We start from the raw sequence: 8,197 nt of genomic DNA, 5'->3' as shown, positions 1-8,197 counted from the left end.
AAAGGTAGTAGTACGTAGGAGGAGGCCAGGTGGGTGGCTGAATTCCCAGTGTTCTCATAGAGACATTACAAAGCACACAGCGCTGCTAATCCTGGCCCTTCCTCCGCACTTCCAAACTACAATTACCCGATTACCCTCACAAACCAGTACATGCATACACATGCACACACAAATGCATGTGCACACACACATTTAAATGCTTTTATTTGGATCCAAATTTACAAAGAACGATTATTACAAATTAACATTATCAAAAGAAATATTGATAATGTAACAAGTTCATCAAGCTCACGTGCATTTACAAGACCTCCATGATAAGTTAATAAGATATTAGACCGAACACTTATGGATAAACAAAACATCTTTGTCTCCAGATTTGCATACTACCTATGGTAGCTTAAACAGAGCAAAATGTTGCCAATCTTTTGGCTTCCTTCTTATGTAACCCCCCCAACCGCAGTCCTCTAACCAAATCTTTGTGGATAGGACCTAAGCTTCTGAAGATTAAAGATATAAGTTTGCATTGGTAACCTAGATGGCATATATGACTTACCAGTGGCTGGTATTTCAGTAGCCTAATTTAGAGTAGTAGCAGGTGTCCATATACAAATCGAAGCAACAGCCCACCTCAATAATAAGAGTTTTCAGAGTCTAGTTTACAATTACAATGACTGGAGTGCTTTTAAAGTAATCATTGTCAGGTACATTATAATGGAACCACTTCATTTTAACAGCACTATGTTTAAAGGTCTTACAGTCATGTCCTTGATTTATTATTTCTAGATCCTTTACAACCACGTCAACCAATCAGTCATGCCTGGCCACATACAGTCCTTTGTAATGATGACATCCAATCAGAATGTGCTGTTTCATTCTCCTGTTAATTTTGGTGGAATATGCAGTATGGTTGTGTTTTGACTAGGGCTGTCAAGCGATTAAAATATTTAATCACGATTAATCGCGATTAATCATATATTTTTTTTCTATGCTAAATATCCCTTGAATTCTTTGTCCCATTAATTTTTCTCATTTTAATGCTCTTATCAAGAGAAGCAGTCAGGCTACTGCTTCTTTGTTTTGAGCCCAAAAAAAACAAAAAAAACAAAAAAAACGTTATTTTTTAAAAAATAATAATTTGCGTTAATCGCGTGTTAAAAAAATTAACGCCGTTAAAATTGGTTTGCGTTAACGCTGTTAATAACGCGTTTAACTGACAGCTCTGGACGGGTACCATATTTCTAGGTTTGTATTTTGTTGCAAGACATTGCAGTCGCGCTTTAACCATAAAGATTAAGATGTCCTCTGAAATGGAATAATTAGTAATTAGAGAACCAGAATGCTCTGCGTAAGCCAGTGCTACTAACTTCCCTTGCAATTTAAGGCTCGACCAAAGTTAGTGACGTTAGTTGACGTTAGTCTGACTGTGCTGGAGTAGAGAGGCTCTTGCGTGTTTGATCAGTAGATGTTTGGCTGCGTTCTGGTCTTTAAGGATCATAAATAGAGGGGAGCTGTCGCTCCGTCAGGGCCTACGCAGGAAAGATGTAATCCGTTGCAGTGGCAGAGATCGTTGAGATCTAGCCAGTCGGAGCGCACTCCGAATCCGGCAGCCTTGATGTTGAGTTTTCCATTTTGCTTAAACATATATGTGCACACACACACGCACACACACACACACACACACACACACACACAAACACATACACACACAAACACACGCACACACGTGCACCTACACGAGCACACACATACACACACACACGCACACACACACAACTACACGCACACACACACACACACCCATACACACACACACACACACACACACACACACACACACACACACACACACACACACACACACACACACACACACACAGATGCAAGAATGCATAGTGTCACTAGATCCTTCAATAATAAACCACAAAACATGAAAGCCTTTAGAAAGCATCACTGATGCAATAAGCACACTCTTACTGTCTCTCATGAGATAAGTACAGAGTAAACACATGTATATATTCTAAACATATGTATATGTCTACGTACATACATGTCCTGTTTGAGTGGCCCGGGGCAGATATCAGCAGCCAGAGAGACATAAATAGACAGGGAGAGAGAGATGTGATTGACAGGAGCTGGAAGAGAGACATGAAGACAGAGAGAGGGTGAGAGAGATGTGATAGACAGGAGCTGGAAGAGAGTCATAAAGACAGAGAGAGAGGGTCTTTCCCAGTAATGATCTTGCCTTTTGAAGCCAGTGTCACTACTCCTGAACCAACAACTAGACATGACCTTGTCCTCACAGTCCCATCGCCCTTATCACAGCAACATCAGTGTGTGTGTGTGTGTGTGTGTGTGTGTGTGTGTGTGTGTGTGTGTGTGTGTGTGTGTGTGTGTGTGTGTGTGTGTGTGTGTGCGGGCTGTCACAAACTCTTGGATCAATACTCATAATACATAAATTAACTTGTTGGAGTCCGAATGGGCTTCATCCTATTTGCCACACATTTAATAGCTCATAGTGTTTATTTTGGTTGTTATCCAGTACAGCAGACCCTTGTAAGATTAAAGTCTTTCAAACTTGTCGACTTGTAAGTCGAGGACTGGATTGCATGAAACCAGCAGCAGCATATAACTCAAAATAAAGGACATTGAAGAGCTGATGTCCTCGTGGTCCAGCAGCCACGTCTGAAGTCCGCCTCCATAACTACCCTCTATTCCCGGACCCAGAGTCTGCTGATGTTCTTTTCGGAAGCTTCATTGCCTGTCCAGCCTCGCAGCGTGACGCCGCACACACCAACACACACCAACACACACCAACAGAGGTGATTGGCTCTCGACTCTCTTGGTCAAGGGGAGGGGAATCTTTAAAAAAAGGACGGAAGGCCACCGAATTTATCCAAACAATCTGAGACTGGGAAAAAGTTGAGCCCCCCGGCGCTTTTTCTTTTTCGCCAGGAAGTTACGTAACATTGAATCCAGCCCATGACATCACACAGAACGCTTAAATCCTGTTTGTTTGAGTTGATTTCATGATTTAAATGACCTCTTGGCTCCTTCTCAAAACGTAATCCACTCCAGTTTAAGTTTTTTCGCAGAGATAAAACATGAGATGGAGGGTCCTGTACAATGGTCTCAGTGTCATCCAACTGCTGGACAGCGGGGACACTGCTTCCAACCTAATTATTTTTCTATTGAGGATTCTGGATACCACAGACAATGTAACAGGAACACTGAATCATGGTTTTGTCATGACTAATTAAGGAATGCATACTTCTAACTGGTGATTTTAGGCCAACATAAATTCGGGGAAAATTGTACCCATTGGCCTTTTTCCCTTAGCTTGATTTCTTGTTGGTTCTAGTTGGCTTTGGGTAACAGAATGCTGCATTAAACATTCAGTTCCCCCTCCGAGCCAGTAAGTAGAACAAAAAAGGCCGCTAGGTGAACCAGGCCAATTTATTTATAAGGTGAGATATAAATAAATTGGCCTGGTAACCCTAACCAGGCCAACCCTAGTCTCGCAAAGCCAGACCAAACTACAGCAAGAAGAATGGTCTGGAACCACGCTACCTCGAGCCGTCTATCCGTGGGGAAATTGGGCGGGCCTGTTTTTATTTCTTTAAACCAATCACAATTGTCTAGGGCGGGGCTAAGCCTGGGAAGCAGCAGCGGTGTCCATGCAAAATAGTGCCGGGGGGGAAATGCCAGCAACTGGAAGGGGAGGAGTAGCGTTGAAATCCGACGCTAGGCAATAGACGCTATCCACTTCCGTTCAGCCAGACTAGGCAAACCCTAACCCTAACCCTAACCAACCCCTACCAAATAGGTGATTTGGTGGGGGTTGTGGATGACTTACAAAATGAGGCATGTATAGTATATATAATTATATATATATAATATATAGGATATACTGTGTATATATATATATATATATATATATATATATATATATATATATATATATATAAATATATACATGGGGAGATGGAGATGTAGGTTGAACATTATTTTTTATTTTCTGTTTTAAATGTAGTGGAAGGAAAATGTACAGCAATCAAGGAACCAAAGTCCAAATCGTCTCTTTGGAACTATTTTATTATGGAAATGCCACTTATTTCCCAAACTCTCCAGCCCTTTTCCCTTGGTTTCTCTCTCGGGCAAGAATACTTCTACTTAAGAGTTAGGAAACATTTCAAAACACATGAGCCTACAAGAGAAGGCTCCAGAATTTCCCCAGTGATGCAAGTGAACTTCAACAGCTAAAAGAGTTGGGATATTTGATCAAAAAACCACCATTAATTTTTTGGGACATGCATGGGAACTTGACTGTGTACTTGGTATTGAAATATCACAAAAAATGTATTCCTACAACTCCATTCAACGTTTTAGGCATTGCGTATGAGTAGGTAAACAAAAGTTTTGTGTGCTTGTTGTATCATATTTCTGGCCTGAGGCTAATATACATTATGTTGAGGGATGGTGAAAAGGCCCCCCTTTATTTACTCTTAATTTTCTCCTCGATGACTATAAGGCAGTACCCTCTTTTTTGGGGGAGCGGTGGGGCTCTAATGAAGGTGTAGATTAGAAAAATGTTATGAAATTGGTGCCGGCCTGAACGAAGCCTCACAATCTTCACGCGCTGGCGATGAGGGCGAATACTCCTCTCCCTCGCAATGTCAGCCTTTATGTTATATGTTTATGTTTTGTTTTGAACAAGCTTGTGTTGTATTTTGTGCTGTCCTTTATTGTTGATTATATGTTCCCCTTGCCCTCCCTTGATGCAACGATGACACCTGATTATTCTATGTTTAATCCCCCAGTGGGGTCGGTGCGTGCCCTGTGCCTACATCCCCCTCGGAGTCGCATATGTACCAGTTTTGAGTGATATGTTTGCCGCCCTATTTTAGATGGATACACGATTGAACAAAATAGTTTTGATCAGTCTGAATGTAAATGGCATCAAGGATAAAATTAAAAGATACAAGATTTTGCTGTACTTAAAATCTCTAAATTGTGATATCGCTATGCTACAGGAGACTCATTTGAATGTGACTGAAGCTAAAAAGTTAAGACAGAACTGGGTGGGGCAGTTATTTTCCTCCCCTGGAGGAAAAGCTAGCAGAGGAGTCAGTATCTTAATTTCTAAGAACATGCCTTTTAAATCTTCTAGTGTACATGTTGATCAAGAGGGAAGATATATAATTGTGTCAGGTTGGCTACAGAATGAAAAGGTAACATTAGTAAATGTGTATGCACCAAATATTTTACAATCTAAATTCTTTGCCTCTCTGTGCCCAACGATAGCACGGTCTATGGAAGCCCTCTTATTATAGGTGGTGATTTCAATTCTGTGTGTGACCCTATAGTGGATCGATCGAGTCAACCTCTCCCTTCAGATAAAAACATATCAACAGCCTTGAGGGAATTCCAATCTGAGCTTGGTATAACTGATATATGGCGCCTAGTCCACCCAGATGTTAGAGAGTACTCTTTCTATTCCGGGGCTCATAATTCCTACTCCAGGATAGATTACATAATGATGTCGTCAAATCTGATCCAGAATGTTCTTGAGATCAAAATGAATAGTATTTTAGTTAGTGATCATGCTGCAGTGTCCGTCACATTTTTCCCCCCATCCAACCCGTGCAAATCCAAACAGTGGCGACTTAATACAATGCTACTCAAAAATGAAAATTGTACACTGCCCATGAAGGATAAAATTAAGGATTTTTTTGAGATAAATTTATACTCTGTATCAAGTATCGCCACTGTCTGGGAGGCTTTTAAAGCGACATGCAGGGGCTGGTTAATTAGTTTTTCTTCGGGAGAGAATAGAAAACGCAGAGAGATGAAATCAAAATTAAACTTCGAACTCAAGACTCTAGAAGAGCTGCATATGCGAGATCCATCCAACTTAGATCTGAGGAACTTACTCCTTACTGCTAGGGCGAATTTGCAGAAACTTGCACATGAGGAGACAGCATTTGCTCTTTTCCGTTTGCGGAAAACATACTTTGAATCCGGAGACAAAGCAGGGAAAATGCTAGCTAACAGACTGAAGCAAATAGAAAACAGACAGATCATTCCCGCTATAAGAGATGAACATGGCATGCTACAGTGTGATGCAGCTACAATTAATGAATCTTTTAAGAATTATTATTCAAATTTATATAGCACAAAGAATAACTGTAATGAAGAAGCCTTAGATTGTTTTTTTGGAGGATTTAACCTCCCCACGGTCAGTTCTGCGGATAGAGCTAATATGGAGGCACCTGTTACGCAGAGCGAAATTAAGATCGCAATCATGAAGATGTCTTCAGGAAAAACTCCAGGGGATGACGGCCTGGGAATAGAGTTTTATAAGTGTTTTATAGATCAGCTTTCACCATATTTAATGAAATATTAGAATCTGAATGCATGCCCCCTTCTATGAGCCGGGCCATTATTTCATTGTTGCCTAAACCGGGCAAAGATCCTGCCTTGATGGGTAACCATCGCCCTTTAAGCCTTTTAAACTGTGATTATAAAATATTGGCCAAGATACTAGCACTCCGTCTGGAGAAGGTGGTACCATCTGTAGTGCATTTAGACCAAGTTGGCTTTATCCCAGGCCGCCAGTCTTCGAACAACATGAGGAGGGTATTTCAGATTATATTAAAAGCAAGTTCTAGTAATTTGCCAGTGATTGCAGCATCTTTAGATGCTGAGAAAGCCTTTGACCAAATAGAATGGGAATATTTACTGTATACGCTTAAAAAATTTGGTTTTGGACCCAAGCTTATTAGCTGGGTAAAGGCGATGTACAGTGCTCCGTTCTCCTCTGTCAGAACTAATGGATTAATTTCAAAACCTTTCCCCTTACAACGAGGTGTGAGGCAGGGTTGTCCTGTCAGTCCCTTACTTTTCATTATGGCATTAGAACCATTAGCTTGTGCAATTCGCTCTAATGGTGACATACGAGAGTCACCATTAGAGCGAATTGCGAATTACGGAGTAAATATTCATGGACATGATTTTAAATTAAATATGTATGCTGACGATATTCTTCTCACCCTGAGCAAGCCAACTACCTCCATACACGCAGTTCTTAATTTAATTAACTTATTTGGTAGCTTTTCAGGGTATAAGATAAATTGGAACAAGAGTGAGGCAATAGGCTCTGTGCACTAGAACCCGGAAGTCAACTGACGGTGTCGGCATTCTAGTTTCCGGTCTACTTACTGACCTAGTCCATAGCGTGAACATGTCTGGCTTTTCTAGATGTCTCCAAGACCTACCGACAATAAATGTTAACGATGTTCACCGCATTGTTGGTGCTAGTTCCCTTGCCCCTACAAGCAAGCGGGAAAAAGGATTTAAGCTCTATATTTCGAGTTATTTGCGTAACTTTGAGGGTAGGTGACAGACTACCGGCTTTTTAGTGAACATTTGTTAGCGACAACATTTTTTTTTCTGTATTTAAAACACTTAACTGTCCGTTGTTGTACTAACTGTACCAACGTGTGTCCATTTTTTAGTGTCTAGCAAAGATAAGGGAACATCGGAGGTGATTATCAGAGCATTGTGCCACAGGTCCATGAAGAAATCAGAGAAGCCTCACAGCTTGAAGCTAGCGATAAACAAACCGTTATAAACAAACCGTTATACGCCTGTTTCTTTTATAACAGTGTCCGTGGGGGGATTTAGCTGAGGTCATATGTTTAATCAAATAATCAATACAAACATGTATAATTAAAAAAACAGCACAAATGTACACACAAGCGCACTTTCCTCGTCAGCCACCACAACACGCAGAAAGCGCCAGCCTAGAGCGCCCACCACGGCCCCAACACAGTGCAGGCACGCGAGCCGCACACAGACACAAACACACCAGCTTCACATTGCCTCAAACTCCACAAATGTCTCTTTTTGTATAGCACTGTAGTGCTCACGGTCAACACACACTGTACTAGTAGCACTGTACTCATGGTCTAAGACCATCGGAACGGGTAGCTCAGGCTCTTCGGGGTCGGAGCAAGGCTCGGGACTCGCCGGTCTCTCTCTTTTCTCCCAGCCTCCCACACACCAACCCGTGTTACCGGCTGGAAGCTGAGCACAACGGTACACAGCAGTATTGGTTTGATCCGCCTTCATTCCGTTGAAGCTTGTGAAGTCTTCTAACATTAAATTTCCGTTGTTTGGTTGGGTTTTCCATCTTTTT

This window comes from Gadus chalcogrammus, chromosome 8 (genome assembly GCF_026213295.1).
Source record: "Gadus chalcogrammus isolate NIFS_2021 chromosome 8, NIFS_Gcha_1.0, whole genome shotgun sequence".
Taxonomy (NCBI): Eukaryota; Metazoa; Chordata; class Actinopteri; order Gadiformes; family Gadidae; genus Gadus; species Gadus chalcogrammus.
The sequence above is the reverse complement of the archived record's forward strand: the minus strand, read 5'-3'. Positions refer to the sequence as shown.